This window comes from Neoarius graeffei, chromosome 6 (assembly GCF_027579695.1).
Source record: "Neoarius graeffei isolate fNeoGra1 chromosome 6, fNeoGra1.pri, whole genome shotgun sequence".
Taxonomy (NCBI): domain Eukaryota; kingdom Metazoa; phylum Chordata; class Actinopteri; order Siluriformes; family Ariidae; genus Neoarius; species Neoarius graeffei.
Window position 1 is genome coordinate 28,656,187 of NC_083574.1, and position 17,548 is coordinate 28,673,734.

A 17,548-nucleotide genomic window follows, 5' to 3' on the forward strand; every position below is an offset into this window, starting at 1 on the left:
TAACGTATTCCAAGCAAGGGATATGCAACCAAATATTAAGTGATAAATACTTTAATTTACTTGAAGATTATCTGTTACAATATGTTTGCTCACCTAAAATTGGGTGGTGTGCCATCAAAGGTGCCATGCTCCAAGTTGTTTAACACATCTATATATCAGGAAATGGGCAGCACAGCGGTGCAGTGGTTAGCACTGTTGCCTCACAGCAAGAAGGTTCTGGGTTCAAGCCCAGTGGCCGAAGGGGCCTTTCTGTGTGGAGTTTGCATGTTCTCCCCATGTCTGTGTGGGTTTCCTCCGGGTGCGCCGGTTTCCCCCACAGTCCAAAGACATGCAGTTAGGTTAACTGGCTACTCTAAATTGCCTGTGTGTGTGAGTGAGTGAGTGAGTGAGTGAGTGAGTGAGTGAGTGAGTGAGTGAGTACACAGAAAGGAACTGGCCACCCTACTGCTACAATTCTGGGCACGTCAACCAAACATGGTTCGCCTCAAGCCCAGATCAGGTTCAGCAGTGACGACGACGATATCAGGAAATGAAATCTGAAATTCAGATCTATTCTCTCATACCCATCATTTGATCTCAAACCCAAATGTCTTAAGTGTATAGCAACAAAAGAATTGGCCTTGTTGTTCCAATACTTTTGGAGGTGACTATGTATGTACAAATCACTGAAAAGAAACCCCAGTAAGTGTCAGTATTATTTTAATCAACAAAATGGATTTGTAATACAATACATGTTTTGCCTGCAAATACTTCCCTCTTTGCAAATGCTCTGACCTCAACCACTTCCTTTCTCACTATAAGTGATAACAGAGTCCATGGCTACGGCTACACTCTGTCAATATTTTTATGGAGGTATTTACAAGAAAGCCTGGTGGGAATATACATTTAGTGTCTTCCTGATGAGGAAGGCTTGGAGGCAGCCCACCCAGCACCCCTGTAAAAAAGCCTTGAATAGAGGAATTCTGAACAACACCCCCCCCCACCCCCCACCCCCAAATTTAAACAAATTTAATTAGTCCACTTCTAAACTCTCTTGTGGCAGCCCAGAATACCTATTAAACAAAACTCTGCTCACTCCTGAATAAGTGTGCCCATACCAAAAACATTTGCCTTGCACTAAATAAAACCACAAGCTATTGTATTTTAAAGGTAGACTGCCTTTCAGATTTTCCAAGTATAGGTCATAAAAATAATTTTCCCTGACACCCAATTATTTTTGTTTAGTGGACCAAAAGCTACGGAATTCAAATCACAGACTTCCAATTTTATTTGTTTTTTTTTTTAATAGAACAATTAATGAATTTAGGGCCATGTGGCCCTAAATTCTCCGTTATTTTTTCCTGTTTCAACATGACCCAATTCAAGATACTACATCATGCATCATGTAGTGGGCTATCCCCGTTCGTGCAAGGCATTGTGGGATACAAATTTGAAACAGGAGAGAAAAATGGAGGATGTGAGTGTGCGAATGAAAGACCGACTACACTAACGGAAAGCGAGAAGAAAAGACGTTATGTTGCAAAGGAAAGGAAACGCAGGACCAAATTAATAAATATCGGCAGTCATCGAGCACCTCGGTGTGATCAGCTGTTTGTTTAGCAACAGAATGATGTAACTGTCAGTGCACAGTCAAGATGAACCTGTAGATGGCAGTAATGCAACACTGTGGATGGCAGCTGCAGTAAAACCCAAAAGACAAAGAAGAAGATGGTAAACTTGCACATGTGCACACGGACTTCCTCTGTCTGTTTGAATGCGTGAAACAAGCATTATTTGCTAGGGAATCCCCTCAAATTAAATAATTACCCAGCCACAGAATGGCCTGGTTTGTTTGTTTGTTTTTTGGGGGGTTGACATATTGCAGAAATAAACATACATCACAATGGCCAAATTTCAGAGGGAACTAAATTTCACCAATTTTATGGACTCAAAAACCCTTTAATAGGGGTGAGCTAACACTAAAAGTGACTTTTCCAGCACGTGCTTTCATCACTTCCTCTAATCATATATATATATTCTATACACATTCACTGGATATGAGCAATCACACACTCTGATTGGCTATTCTACTATTAGGATGTCAGCTCATATATTGTCAGTAGAGAAAAAAAAATGGCGGCACACATCAAGTCAGATGCATTACTTTTAGGGGTCGACCGATAATCGGCCTGGCCGATATATCGGGCCGATATTCTGCATTTTTAGGGTTATCGGTATCGGCCATAATTTCCACCGATATGCCGATAACATGCCTTTTTGCAGCCATTTCGTTCCTAACGCGACTGTCACTGCACGTCCTTTCCTGCACTCGCCTCTCTGAGTTCAAGAACACGGTCCCGCCCACCACAACATCTGATTTGTTTGGCACAAGAGATATAGCCAATCGACACGCGCAGCTAAACACTCTGAACTGTTTCAAGGCGCCCGGATCAAGGTAAGGACACGCTGCTTTTCCCGCAATAAGTCACAAACACACAAGTTGCAAAAGCACAACATCATTATATGTTTACATTCTTCATCTACTCATTAAAATTGTCCATTTGCATCTGTGTAGCCAGGCAAACTTAGCTTACGGAAGGAAGCACTTGAATTAGCCTACAACCAACTAGTCTCGCTGAAACAGCATAACGTAGGCTGCAGTCATTTTTAAATCCCCGTCTGGAAACGTTGTGAATGTGTCAGGAGTTCTACTCGAACAGTAGAATGACAGCCATACAGAGAGGTGGTCAAGGCAACTTTATAAAGCGCTGTTTGAACATTTAAACAAGCCAGGTGTGACTAGTATTTATAATTCTTGCGCAAGTGATTCTCCTCGCTAGCGCTTCTGATTCGGAAAGCGATATACTCTTAAAGGAGCAGCCGCTCCTAATAGGGAGTGATAGCCTACTTTACTGTACGTTTGATTTTACTTTTTTAAAAATGCTGCAGGCAGCTCCCTACACTTGGTTTGTTATTTAAAAACTACTTGAAGTTGGTAAGTCTTACTTAGTTCTTAGTGTAAAAGAATCCAGAGTGTATTTTCATTTATTTTCCACTGAAAATGGTGAGCTGTAATATAGTAGGGAGTGATTTTATTTTTTTATTGGTGAATATTTATTTTATTATTATTTTATTTCTCATTTTATTCTAACTAATGTTTGACTTTATTGTACAAATGCTGCTGGCATCTCCCTGCACAAAATTTCATGTTCAATTTTACAATTAAACATACATTTCATGGATATGAAGGTCTTTGTCAGTGTGTGCTATGTTTAATTTCATGTGAATTATAATGTTTACATTTATCGGTTGCACATATCGGTTATCGGCATCCCAATTCCATAATAATCGGTATCGGTATCGGCCCTGAAAAAAACATATCGGTCGATCCCTATTTACTTTATCAAGTATTCAAAAGAAACATCTCATCTCATCATCTCTAGCCGCTTTATCCTGTTCTACAGGGTCGCAGGCAAGCTGGAGTCTATCCCAGCTGACTACGGGCGAAAGGTAGGGTACACCCTGGACAAGTCGCCAGGTCATCACAGGGCTGACACATAGACACAGACAACCATTCACACTCACATTCACACCTACGGTCAATTTAGAGTCACCAGTTAACCTAACCTGCATGTCTTTGGACTGTGGGGGAAACCAGAGCACCCGGAGGAAAACCACGCGGACACGGGGAGAACATGCAAACTCCGCACAGAAGGGCCCTCGCCGGCCACGGGGCTCGAACCCGGACCTTCTTGCTGTGAGGCGACAGCACTAACCACTCCACCACCATGCCACCCCAATATATTATTATTTGTTGATATTATATTATGGTGCTCTGTGTTCTCATTTATGTATTTAACAACAGTATCAAAATACTCGGGTCTTGAAATAAATGCACATTAGTCATGAACAATGGTAACTACTCTCTTTTGCGTTATTTTTGACAGAAGTAAAATTCATACATGAACAAATTTGATTAGTTGAGTTTCTGTTTGGCTAGTTACTTTGGAAGGTAACTAGTCCGGTTGGCTGGATCTGGTGCTCCAGGACTGCTTCAGTTCTACAAACCGGGATGTGTTTAAGACTGCTGCTTTGAGAGAAGACTGTTCTGTGGATTTAGAGGAATATGCATCTGTGGTCACCAGCTACATCAGCACGTGCATTAATGACATTGTCCCCACCAAGCACTGCAAAATATATCCAAACCAAAAACCTTGGATTAACAGTGAAGTACACTCCATGCTACATGCACTCTCCACCGCTTTTGCCTCTGGCGACACAGATGGATATAAAAAGGCCAGATATGACCTACGCAGATCCATCAGGGAAGCCAAGAGGCAGTACAGACTGAAGCTGGAAGATTACTACAACACCTCAGACTCCAGATGCATGTGGCAGGGCCTGCAACACATCACCAATTTCCAGCAGAAGAACAGCAGGGTCACAGCCAACCACAACACATCACCGGATGAGCTGAACGAGTTCTATGCTTGCTTCGACACCCTCAACACCAACCAACACAGAGGGATTCTACCAAGAGGCAGCACAGAGCAAGGTCTTCAGGAGGACTAACCCCCGAAAGGCAGCCGGCCCTGACAACATCCCCGGCCGTGCTTTGAGGGCCTGCTCCACACAGTTAGCAGAGGTCTTCACAGACATTTTCAACCTGTCCCTCTCCATGTCTTCTGTGCCCACATGCTTCAAGACCACCACCATAGTGTCCCTCCCAAAGAAAAACAATATAACATGCCTGAATGACTATTGCCCAATTGCACTCACTTCAGCTGTAATGAAGTGTTTTGAGAGGATAGTCATGTCATACATCAAAAAGGACATCCCAGTCACAATAGACCCCCTTCAATTTGCATATCGTCAGAACCATTCAACTGATGATGCCGTCAATGCAGCCATCCACACAGCCCTATCACACCTGGAGCACAGGGACACCCATGTTCGAATGCTGTTTGTGGACTACAGTTCAGCCTTCAACACCGTCATCCCCAGCAGACTGACTGAGAAGCTCTCCACCCTTGGACTGACATCCTCCCTCTGCTGCTGGGTCCTGGACTTTCTCACAAACAGACCCCAGGCTGTCAGAGTCGGTACCAGAATATCCAGCACCAAGACAGTGAGCACAGGGACCCCCCAAGGCTGTGTGCTCAGTCCACTCCTGTACACCCTCTTCACCTACGACTGCACCCCTACCCAGAGCAACACTTCCATCATCAAGTTTGCTGACGACACCACTGTCATTGGGCTGATCACCGGCAGAGATGAGAGCGCCTACAGGGAGGAGGTGGCTCAGCTGGTCTCTTGGTGCCAGGAAAATAACCTCTCCTTGAATGCTGAGAAAACCAAGGAGATGATTATTGACCCGAGGAAGAGGAGGAGAGACCAGCACGCCTCGCTGCACATCAACGGGACACAGGTGGAGAGGGTGAAAACATTTAAATTCCTCGGAACTCACATCAGTGAGGATCTCACCTGGACACACAACACATAGCAGACCATCAAGAAGGCTCAACAGAGACTCTTCTTCCTGAGGAAGCTGAGGATATTTGGACTGTCCACCAAACTCCTCAGCAACTTCTACAGGTGCACAGTGGAGAGCGTCCTGACAAATTCCATCACTGTGTGGTACGGGAACTGCACAACTCAGGACAGAAAGGCTCTCCAGCGTGTCATTAAAATGGCACAGTTCATCTGTGGAGCTGTCCTCCCCCCACTACAGGACATATACAACACCCGGGTCACAAAAAGGACACAGAGCATCATCAGGGACCAAACACACCCACAACACAGACTATTCACGCTCTTACCATCTGGCAGACGCTACAGGAGTGTGAAAGCAAGGACTACTAGACTGACAAACAGTTTTTACCCTCAGGCCATCAGGCTTTTGAACCACAGATTATAATCACCATCTACCTCTATATTTCCATCAGGCTTTTGAACCACGGATTATAATCACCATCTACCTCTATATTTCCATCAGGCTTTGAACCACGGATTATATTAGCAATTTTGCACAAGACATTGCACAGTATATCTACGTCTATGTTTGCACATTGTTTGTTTGCCCCCCCCTTTTTTTTTAAAAGACATTGCACAGTATATCTACCTCTATATTTGCACACTGTTTTGTTTGCCTCTCCTTTTTTTAAAAATGTTATCTTCTTTTTTCACTCTACCTTTATATTTTGCATTCCATATGCACTTTATATTTCATATTTTATATATATATTTCTTTTTATATTGGTAAGCGTAGTTTGGTCGGGCAGTTGCAAAATAAGAATTTCATTACCCAATAATAAACCGCTGTGTCTGTTATTGTGTATATGACAAATAAAAAATCTTGAATCTTGAATCTTAAATGCATCTATTAAACATCAGAAATCCCTCACTGTCTTTTGGATCAGTCAATACTCTAATTACTATAGTAAGGTGTCTCGCTACTCTGCCAAATGCTGATCTTTTTCTGAGGTTTTAAATATGCAGCATAATATGTTAAATATCTTGGAAGTTGCATTTCATCAAACCTAAATAAATTATACAAACTTCTGCTGAAAACTTGAATACATTGCTCTTTATTAAACCTGATTTTTAACTGGCTCAACGTCAAAATGAATAGTCTGATCTTTTCACCAAAAATTACACGGCTGTGGAGTTTCTTATTTCCTCATTTTAATGATGTTTCAGGTCATTCAAAGCCAGGCACCAGTGGTGTTCAGCCTTTGGCTTGACAAACAGGCCTGGAGCCGCCCCACAGTGTCAGGCAACTGCAAACTATGTGAGAGAGCACATGTCTGTCGCCTCCATGCTGGCACACCACTATCCTGGATGTCTTGGGAGACAAAAGCGACTTAACAGACTTAGTCACTCTACATAAAAATAAAAAAAAATCCCTGTGCTCCTGAAAAACCCTCGTGTATAGAAGAGGTCTTCTAACAGAGCCAGATCTGCCATTGCTGAGATTTGATGAGTGGCAAAGCCCTTGTTTAAATAGGTGACTGAATAAGCATCTAACCTATCACACTGCAAATCAGTTATCCCACCCACTGCTTAATTTTATTTGTAATTATGTCAACAGTAGCGCAGCCTAACAAGTAGTCTTTCTCAAAATGAAAGATTAATTAATCTTATGCCAAAAAACTTTTAACTCTGTTAATTGCAAACAATTTGAAAATGTATGTTATATGAAACATAGTTGATGTAGGTCTTTACAAAATACAACAGTTTGCCATATGCTACGTTTTAAAATGATGAATATGTGGCTGCATATACTTAGGTGCCAGTCAGAATATATGGTCTAATAGCAATTCTCCACTCTACCAGATTTACTGTGTTTTTCACAGCATGTTCATGCTGACTTGCATACATGAGGTGAGACTTGACGTGAGATTTGATCATAGCTTCCACTCATGTCAACATTGATAAATGCCAAGCTTTACATGGAAAAGACTATACGCCCAGTTTTCTGTCATAGTATGCTCATTTTGTAAATGAGGGCCAGTGTTTCTAAAGACAGGAGCTTTTTACAAACAAAGGTGTTCTCCCAATTAACTCCTAATTATGAAAACTGACCATTGATAAACTTCCAAAAATCATTACAATTTCTTGAATCTTCCATCTTTAAAGATGCAGTCAACTTGATATATATAAATCTTGACCCACTTGATTTCTGATATAGTGAATCAAAGCTGACATACATCTGTCTCTAACTGATTATTTTAAAATTACCTCCATGTGAACAAACTATATACACTAACTGATTTGCCAGAAGAAATGTATGATAACATGAAATGTGTGGAGTTGTGAAAAATTGAGACTGAATATGTTTAGCTTATTTGTATGCAAACTTTTGGCCTCAACTGTGCATTAGCAATTTGTCTCACAGGTATCAAGAATTTATCACTGGACGCAAGCTGAGCTCCCCAATGTCAGCATGGCAGTAGTCCCCTATATTGTATTACATGGTAACATTTTCAGTCATTACCATCACCCAAACATCTACAACAGAACCAAAGCATCTACATCGCACTGGCTAACAGATTAATCAAACTTTGACTCTAAGGAAACTATGATTCCTTTTTACACACTTCACTTATATCTAATATGTAAAACAAACAAAAATACACCTCCAATAATTAGCTCTCCTTGCATGTAACCTGTTGCATGTCTATGTATGATATTTTGTGTTGGTAATTTGGCTATAGTAATGAAAATTAACTATTAACTACACATCAAATTTGAATTCCACCCCTAAAAGGAAAATCAGGCTGTTAGTGAATGACTAGAGCCTGGTATTCTTAGCTCTGCTTGACAGAAGTATGGGAGATCAATAAAAGAATGACACTGTTATCTTCAGATAAACCAACACGTCCTGCATTGATACAGGAAGTGTTGTGCCTGTGCTTCCGACTGAAGATCATTTTTGTATGATCAATGGCCTTCATTCATAGCCTTCTTGTGTGTCAAATATGTATGCTTTTCTCATGCTCAGTTTCCCTGCTTTTAACCCCATTCTCAGTCCTTCCATTTTCTTTCCTTCCATTCCCCACCCCTCCAATTACTTAAACTTTCCTTTGCAATTTTTCTTCCTCTCTTTCCTCACTCCCTTGAAAGATTTTGATGTCTCTTCACTTATTAAGGTACGTGTTCACTAATGAGCAACCAATTTTTTGCGCTTTTTTCACTTTACTGAAATATTAGAATTACTTTTAAGTACATTTTACAGACAAATCATATACTGTATTAAATTGTGTACTGTGCATGTCACCTCCTTGTGAGCATATCTATCCTCTTTCTCAGAAGGAACAAACAGCTATGGAGGAGTACATTCAGGAGGCCCTCAAGCAGGGCTACATCCATCCTTCTAAGTCTCCAGCTTCGTCTGGCTTCTTCTTTGTGGAGAAACGAGGCAGGGGTCTATGCCCATGTATTGATTACAGGGGATTGAACCTGGTATCAGTGAAATACCCTTATCCACTTCCCACAGCCCTGGAACAACTCAGATCAGCAAAGATCTTCTCCAAGCTCGATTTATGTAGTGCATACAACCTCATCAGGATCAAAAGGGGTGATGAGTGGAAAAATGCATTCAGCACTACCGCCGGCCATTTTGAATACCAGGTAATGTCATATGGCCTTTCTTCGGGACCTAGCGTGTTCCAGGGTCTTATCAGCGACGTGCTCCGGGACATGCTAGGCAGATATGCTATTGCATATATCGAGGACATCCTGATATACTCTCCAGACGAGGAACGTCACCAAGAGCATGTAAGAACGGTTCTTCAATGCCTGCTTCAGAACCATCTCTGTGTCAAAGCAGAGAAATGCGAGCTCCATCAGAAGCGTATCTCCTTCCTAGGATACATCATCAGTGCCAAGGGAGTGAGTATGGACTCATCCAAGGTCTCTGCAGTTACATCTTGGCCCACACCCACATCCATTAAGGACCTTCAATGTTTTCTGGGTTTTGCAAACTTCTATCACCAGTTTATCAGAGGGTTCAGTTCAATTGCCGCTCCCTTGACAGCACTACTCAAGAAGGGACCAAAATGCCTTCTTCCCTTGGCAGAAGCAGCATTTTGTCATCTCAAACGAGCCTTCGCCTCTGCTCCCATCTTACAGCATCCTGATCCTTCCAAGCCCTTCACCCTGGAGGTAGATGCTTCTGACACGGGAGTAGGGTCAGTCCTATCCCAACGTTTCAGGGACAAACAGAAACTTCATCCAGTAGCCTTTTTTTCTAAGAAACTCTCATTAGCAGAAAGGAATTATGACGTGGGGAATCAGGAGCTACTTGCAATAAAACTGGCCCTTTAAGAATGGCAACACTGGCTGGAAGGTGCTAATCACCCGTTCATAATCCTAACAGACCACAAGAACCTAGAATATCCCAGGAAAGCCAAGCGGTTAGATGGGCTCTTTTCACAAGGTTTAATTTCACCATTTCTTTCCGCCCTGGCTCCAAGAATACTAAGGCTGATGCCCTCTCGTGAATCTTTGCTCCCACTCACCAGGACTCTGCTGCCCATCCCATTTTCCCATCTCAGTGCTTTCTACAGTCCAGCACTTGGGACCTACACAGAGAAATCAGGAACTTTCAACCTCAACAACTTCCCGACAGTCTTCCACATGGTCTACTATATGTGCCCAAACCTCTCAGAGATACACTCATCACATGGGCTTATGTATAACCCGTTACGGGACACCCGGGCAGCCAACGCACCCATCAGATACTTAGGAACAAGTATTGGTGGGAGAACATGCTCACAGAGATCAACCAGTTCATCGCCTCATGCTCTGTCTGTGCACAAGCCAAAGTACTCAGAACCCTGCCCGCTGGTAAACTCTGTCCTCTCCCCTCAGAGACCTTGGTCCCACACAGCCATAGATTTCATCACCGACCGACCTCCCTCACAAGGTAACACCACCATTATGGTAACCATCGACCACTTCTCCAAAGCTCTCAAACTCATTCCCTTACCTGGCATCCCCACTGCAGCCCAAATGGCAGAACCATTATTCCAGCAGGTTTTTTGTTACTATGGTCTCCCTGAAGATAATGTAAGCGATCGGGGATCTCAGTTCATTTCTCATCTCTGGAGGAGCTTCATGGAAAGACTAGGGGCTTCAGTAAGCCTTACATCTGGATACCACCCTCAGTCTAACAGACAAGTCAAGAGAGCCAACCAAGAAATCGGCTGTTTCTTGAGGATCTTCTGCATGCGCAACCAGGGGGACTGGGCACGCTTCCTTCCATGGGCCAAGTATGCAGAAAACTCCCTCAAAACACTCTGCAACCCAACTAATACCGTTCCAGTGCATACTCTGCTACCAGCTGCCCCTGTTCCCCTGGGACGACACTCCCAGCCAAATTCAAGCCGTTGAAGAGTGGTTCTCGCACAGCCATGCAGTATGGGGGGAGGTTCGTCAACAGATTGAAACGATCAATGCAAAGTACAAGAAATATGCAAATAAGCACAGAGCAGACACCCCAGCATACAACCCAGGTAACACAGTTTGGATAGCCACAAGAAACCTCAGGGAACCCAACTCCTGCAAGAAACTCCAGCCACGATATATCGGGCCTTTTAAAGTGCTGGCCCACATCAATGAAGTTTCATATAGGCTAGAACTCCCACCTCACAGCAGGCTGTCACCAACATTCCACGTATCCTATCTCAAACCTGCTATCCCAGGCCCCCTCACCGAGAATGCACCCAGCTCTCGACATTGAGGGTGAACCCATCTACCAGGTAAACAAGATCCTCAACTCTAGACGTAGAAGAGAGATTGAATACCTGGTAGACTGGGAGGGTTACAGACCCAAAGAACAGAGCTGGGTTCCAGCTAAAGACATCCTAGATCCACTCCTCAAGCAAGAATTCCATGCTCTACATCCAGACAAGCCTACACCCAGAGGTAGGGGGTGCCCTAGAAAGAATATAGCTCCCAGTGGGCGCTCCTCGGGGAGGGGCACTGTCAGTAAACCTGCTGGAACTGTCCAAACTACAAACATGGACACCATGGACTACACTCCCCAAAACTCACAGCGCCCTCTATCTCCAGACTATTGAACTCAGCTGTTACTCATCATCGTAATTAGTCCCCCTGCCTATATAAACCTCTCTCTCACACTACTCCAATGCGAAGTGTTGTTCTACTCTCAACAGTTCATACCAAGCCTTGTTGTTTCTGACTGACTCTCATTCTGACTCTTGCTTCTCTCTTTCCCATCTATGCTCTTTGTCTTTCCCTCTTAAAATGGCTTGCTGATCACCTGACCCTCGCTTGTTCTACGACTCTAATTCTTGTCTCACGCTTTGGCTCCATCACTGTTTGCTCCTCATTACTCTTCTGCGCATACATCCGTAAGTGCCTGCACCGTGACACCATGCAAAATCGTAAACCATATTCAACGCTCGTTCTCCATTGGGTAGAGTGATGTAATACATGTAGGATAAATGATATGCTAACAATATTTCATGATATCAAACCAAATGAATGAAACCCGCTCAAAGAGAATAGAATACATGTTTTTATTCCATCAAAAGTGTCCTGCATGTATAATAATTTCCAATGTTTTATTCCGATGACGTCACTCCCAGTGTTTTTCCGCTGAGTGGATGCGCATTCTCAAAATGGTGATCCGGTTCAAAATTAAAATTCTTTTGATTAACTTGAGGGTTTTTTTTGTTTGTTTTTTTTGGTGGATGTGTCCATATAATATAAAGAACATTACACACTCACTTGCTCTATATACATTCACCACTCAAAAATAAGCTTCATATATTTGTACAACTGTGTAATATCCTCTATTTCAGGGGTTTTCAAAGTGTGGGAGAGTCAGCCCCCCCTCAGAGAGCAAATAAACAACAGCGCCCCCCTTACAATTTTTGTTGTTGCTATACTTAATGTTCCTTTCATATTTTAAAAAAATGGTTGCTTTATACATTTTAAACATCTGTACTTTTTGAAAACATCTTTTACACATTTAAAACATATGAGCTTTATTAAAACATCTTTTTTTACACATTTTAAACATCTGTGCTTTTTAAAACATCTTTTTTTTTTACACATTTTAAACATCTGTGCTTTTTAAAACATCTTTTTACACATTTTAAACATATAAGCTTTATTAAAACATCTTTTTTACACACTTTAAACATCTGTGCTTTTTAAAACAATTTTTTTTTACACATTTTAAACATCTGTGCTTTTTTTTTTTTAAAAAAAACATCTTGTTTTACACATTTTAAGCATCTCATAGCATCGTTAGCTAGCACCTCTTGGCAGACAACACACTGTGGCAGTGGAGCATCTTCAGATCCAGTCCATGAAAATCCAAACTTTAAATAATCGTGGTCATACTTCCCAGATAGCAGAGGGACGTTGAAACGGCGCCGATTCTTGGTCAGAATGGTCGGTTTCCGTCGTAAGTCAGAAAATCAACGCTGAAACGGTGCCGTGAAACGTCGATTTCTCCGCCGTCGGAGAAGGTCGATTTATCACTGTTGAATCACCATGGGTAAAGGTTGATCTGTCGACCGTCAGAGAAGGTCGAATATGCGATGTTGAACCATCGTCACTTTTGCCGGCCAGTTTTCAACATTGGTAGGATGAGCAACTAATTGTTCAGAATATAAATTGCCACTGTTTGTCTTATCCTGCTTACACATAGATACGAGTAAATGATACAAGTAAAAGTGATAATGATAAGTAAATGATAAAAAAAAGAACAAAAACCAGTTTACTTTCTTAACTCAGCAATGGATTTGACCTTCTATCTTTGAAAGTTTTTTTGCAAATAACTTAACATTTCCAAGATGATCATAAATTAATTCTAAGAAGATTGAAAGTGTTACAAAACCTGCATCTTATACCTAACTGGTGGGAATGGTGGTGTTACAACTTATCCTGGTGTTACTTTCATACCCGGTGTCTCTCATCTCTGTTGTATTGACTTTCATTTCAAGGCATGATATAAAAAAGGGCCAGTACGTATACGTAGCGATATGTCGTTGGATGTCCCACGCTGTCCCATAATGCAGTGCGATTACCACTGCTGTTTACTGGATGACGTCATTTCCGTTATATACCTGGGTGCACGTGAAACTCCCACACCACTCGGTTGGATCGCGACTCTCTTGTGGATCGGCCTGCTGCTACGCTTGGACCATTGAAACAACATTGAGAAAAACACTGGACCACGCTACATTTTCATTCATCCCTGGACATCTGGTACGTACCATTATTCAGTCACTATTAATAAAGGGAATTTCGAATACAATTTCAAGCAGTTTAAGAAGTTATGATGAACTTCAGTCATATCACGCGTTGGAGAAATTTCCCTCAACTAGTATCCATTTGAAACAACAACAATGCAGATGCATTATTCAATCGAAAAACGAGTCGAAGTAGTTGTCTTGTTGGAGTGAAAACTTAGCGTTGGTGTGAAAACTTAGCGTTTAAATCGAGCATGTAGGCCTAGGTCGCATGTCGTTTTGAGCTGACCTGTTCTTTTGTGTAGCCATGGGTCGCGCCTCGCGGCCATGAACTTTAAAGATTATCCAGGCTACCAACGCTACCAACCCATAGCCTACTGCTGACTTTCTTTATCAATGCTGCATCAAATTAATTTTGGTTATGTTTTTCTGTTTCCATGTACAGGTGTCTGCGCTGCAGGAGGAATAGGCCACAATTATAAATTATAAATAAATCATAAAATGTTTCTAAGAACTTGTTCAAGTGTGTTCTGTTCCTTATAAATGTTAAAAGTTATGCCTCATTAGATAGCTTGACAAACATTAGGAGAGGTGCATTGTTGCATGCATTTTTATATCCTGTTGTACATAAAACAGGACGTAGCCTACGCACATTGATATAAATTTTCACTTTCATGGTTGAAGTATGCATGTGTGTGTTCATCCTAGGCAAAAGCCCCGATGCTTTATTGTTAGCTAGTTTAATTTAGCCTGTTTTGCTTAATCTGTAGCCTTCCTGTTGTACATAAAACAGGAAGTAAAGTTGGATGAATCATCGCCGAAAATTAAACTATAAATCGACCGAAATCCGTAGTTGAATAAAGGGTGAAAGGGGGTCTATTCTCTGTCGGCCACCATCCACTTTTCAACGTCGTTTCAACGCAAACTCGTATGAGCAAAGCGGTGTTGAATCAACACCGGTGATCCACGATGATTCGACGGCATATGGTCGAAGAACATGCTGATGATTCCCCGTCGAATCAACGCCCTTTTGCTATCTGGGTTCCTTCTTTTTTTGCTTGGCCCAGACTCTGTCTCCTCACTCACTGTAGCTTTAGGTACTAAAAATCGATCCATTTTGTCTCTAGCAAAGGCTAGCTGAAGTTCGCAAAATGTCCGCAATAGTAACTTATTCTGGTTTATTTTTCCTCATGTTGCGCCCCCCCCTGGAGAACTCTGGTGCCCCCTAGGGGAGGCGCGCCCCACACTTTGAAAAGCCCTGCTCTATTTATTATATAGACAAGCATTTTACTGGGAAATACGTCACTCATCTTTTTCATACGAACTACATCTGGGACATTGAGTAACATTTTTCAATATCCTGACTCATGAGGATAGTGATGAAATGTTTTGATAAATTTGGGTACTTTTTGTTTCTGAATGTGTCTATATAATAAAAAGAAAATCACACATTGGCTTGAAGATATAAAGTTTATCTTCTCGTGTTGAAAAACTCGTATTTTTCATACGAAATATATCCCGGACCTGAGTGACATTTCTCAGTATCTTCACTCTCAGACGTCACTCCCAGTGTTTTCCTGCTGACTTGATGTGCATTGTCAAAATGGCGAATGGATTCAAAATTAAAATTCTTTTGATTAACTTACATATTTTTTGTGGATGTGTTCATATAATAAAAAGAATGGTGGCGCAAAGATATGAAGTTTATCTTCTCATGTTGAAAAATATTTTACTCGTTTGCTATGCTCACTTGTGAAATATATTCACCACTCAAAGATAAACTTCATATCTTCACATCACTGTGTAATATCCTCTATGCATTTCAATGGAATGTGTGTTTCCAAATTAATAATTATTTAAATAAAAAGCGAAAATACCATGAAGGATATTTGCGCACAAGGCTGAGACCTACTCAAATGATTCTGGAGAATGTGGTACTGAAACATGAGGAAAGAAATATAAACAAGATATTTCCTTTTTATTTTTGCTGTTTTTCTGAGTGTACTTCTCCTGTAGTGTTTCCACTAGGGTTGGGCGGTATTACGGTAAGAAGGTATCCCGAGGTATCCAAAAGTACCAACGGTATCGGTCTCATTACCGTCATTTAAAAAAAATATATAATATCTAAATAAATATGGAGTACATGAGGTCATAATATAAAATAATAAATTGAAGATCGTCCCGAATAACTGTGTGATCGTATTTTCACTAATTCTATCAATTTCCTAAAGAAGTTCTCATCGCGTGCAGGGTTGTTTATGTCGTTACCATGGCAACCCTGCGTGACATTTTGGAGTCTGACAGATGAAGGAAGAGTTGCGTGATGCTTTGAAATATCTCTCAATGCTAGTGTTGCCACACGTCCAGGTTTTTCCGGGATTGTCCCGGTTTTTTGTGGAAAATGGAAAATGTCCAGGAAAATGGAATAACCTTCCCGGGACACGTTTTGTCCCGGTTTTTTTACTTCCTCACATTATCCCCCATTGAAATAAACACAAATCATTAATGTTTCTCGCAGCCACTTAACATATTAATAGTTTTCACGTAAGCGGGCATATTGTAGGCAGCTACTTGTGTGGCCTCACCGAATGTTTGCGCACGCAGCCAGTCGCCGTTGCTAGGTGATCGTGGTCAATACAACGGCGGCCGCGCGAAATCAAAGATACTGGAATACCGTAATACCAAACAATAGGTGAGAGTTCCGTTGGTCGGTGCGCAAGTAGGCTGGCTGTCTACTTCCTATGTTCTGATTCTGATAAAGGCTGGTTCTAAAGCCTGGGCCAATTTCATCAATAAATGAATCATTAAATAAATCATTAAATATATCAAAAAAGAATGCCTGAACACTGGCGTGAGAAATGAATAAATCAGTTGTCCCAATAACATAGCACCTCTCTCTTGTGATTAAAACAAAGGATTAGGGCTATTTGGTATGATTATAGTCTAACTTTTAAAGTTCAGTTCTCCAGAGAAAAGGCTAAAACAACAACGAAGCAGACTGAGAGAAATTATATTGATTATATTTGTATTATTTTGATTTGGAAACGGAATGGGAGGAGAGACTCTTCAGGGGGCTGTTAGCCTACTATTAAATATTTGTTTAAAAAAAAAAATTGGCGTCCAAATAAGATCATTCCTATATGAACTTATTTTTTGTAATAATATTTGTGGTAGTGCCCATTTAAGGGTTAAGAAGACAAAATGAATTTTAACTAAACGCCTAACTGCACCAGTTGAACTGTTTTATTTTTAAACGTGAACATTCACATAAGGCATAAGGCATCGTAGATGTGCGAGTCCGCAGCCCTCAACCCCCGCGCTCGTACGTGCGCGCAGGCGCGACCGCCGACCGATGTGTCCCGGTTTTTTACAACTCAGATGTGGCAACCCTACTTAATGCACAAAATTCGCTTTGCTGCTTAATCCATACCACAATGCACACAATTCGCTATGCTGCTTTTAAATAGTACATTTGAGGCATAGGCGCACGTTACACAGTAGGCCGAAACAAAATATTATTTTTTTTCTCGGTAATACCGTATACCCCGGGAAAACACAGAGACGGTTTAAAGGTATCAAAATTTGGATACCGCCCAACCCTAGTTTCCACCTCCTTTGTTATAATGAAAAATGGTTATTTTTGTCACTTAAACCTCTTTCTACACATCCACTTTTATGCAGGAATTCAATGGCAATTAATGGGAAAGGGCTGGACACTGATATAGTTGTTGTTGTTGTTGTTTTTAAGCAACAGAAATCACAGCCTTTGCCAAATAATTTCTTAAACATATTTACTGAACTGGAACATGAAAGAATGTTACAATTATTTATCCAAA

At 41.4% G+C, this 17,548-nt stretch overlaps 1 protein-coding gene across 3 annotated transcripts in view; it reads right to left on the reverse strand.

Annotated features, from left to right (window-relative positions):
- The window catches only part of nectin1b (nectin cell adhesion molecule 1b), a 648,475-nt gene that overhangs the window by 458,114 nt on the left and 172,813 nt on the right, over positions 1-17,548 (reverse strand). The window lies entirely within an intron of this gene.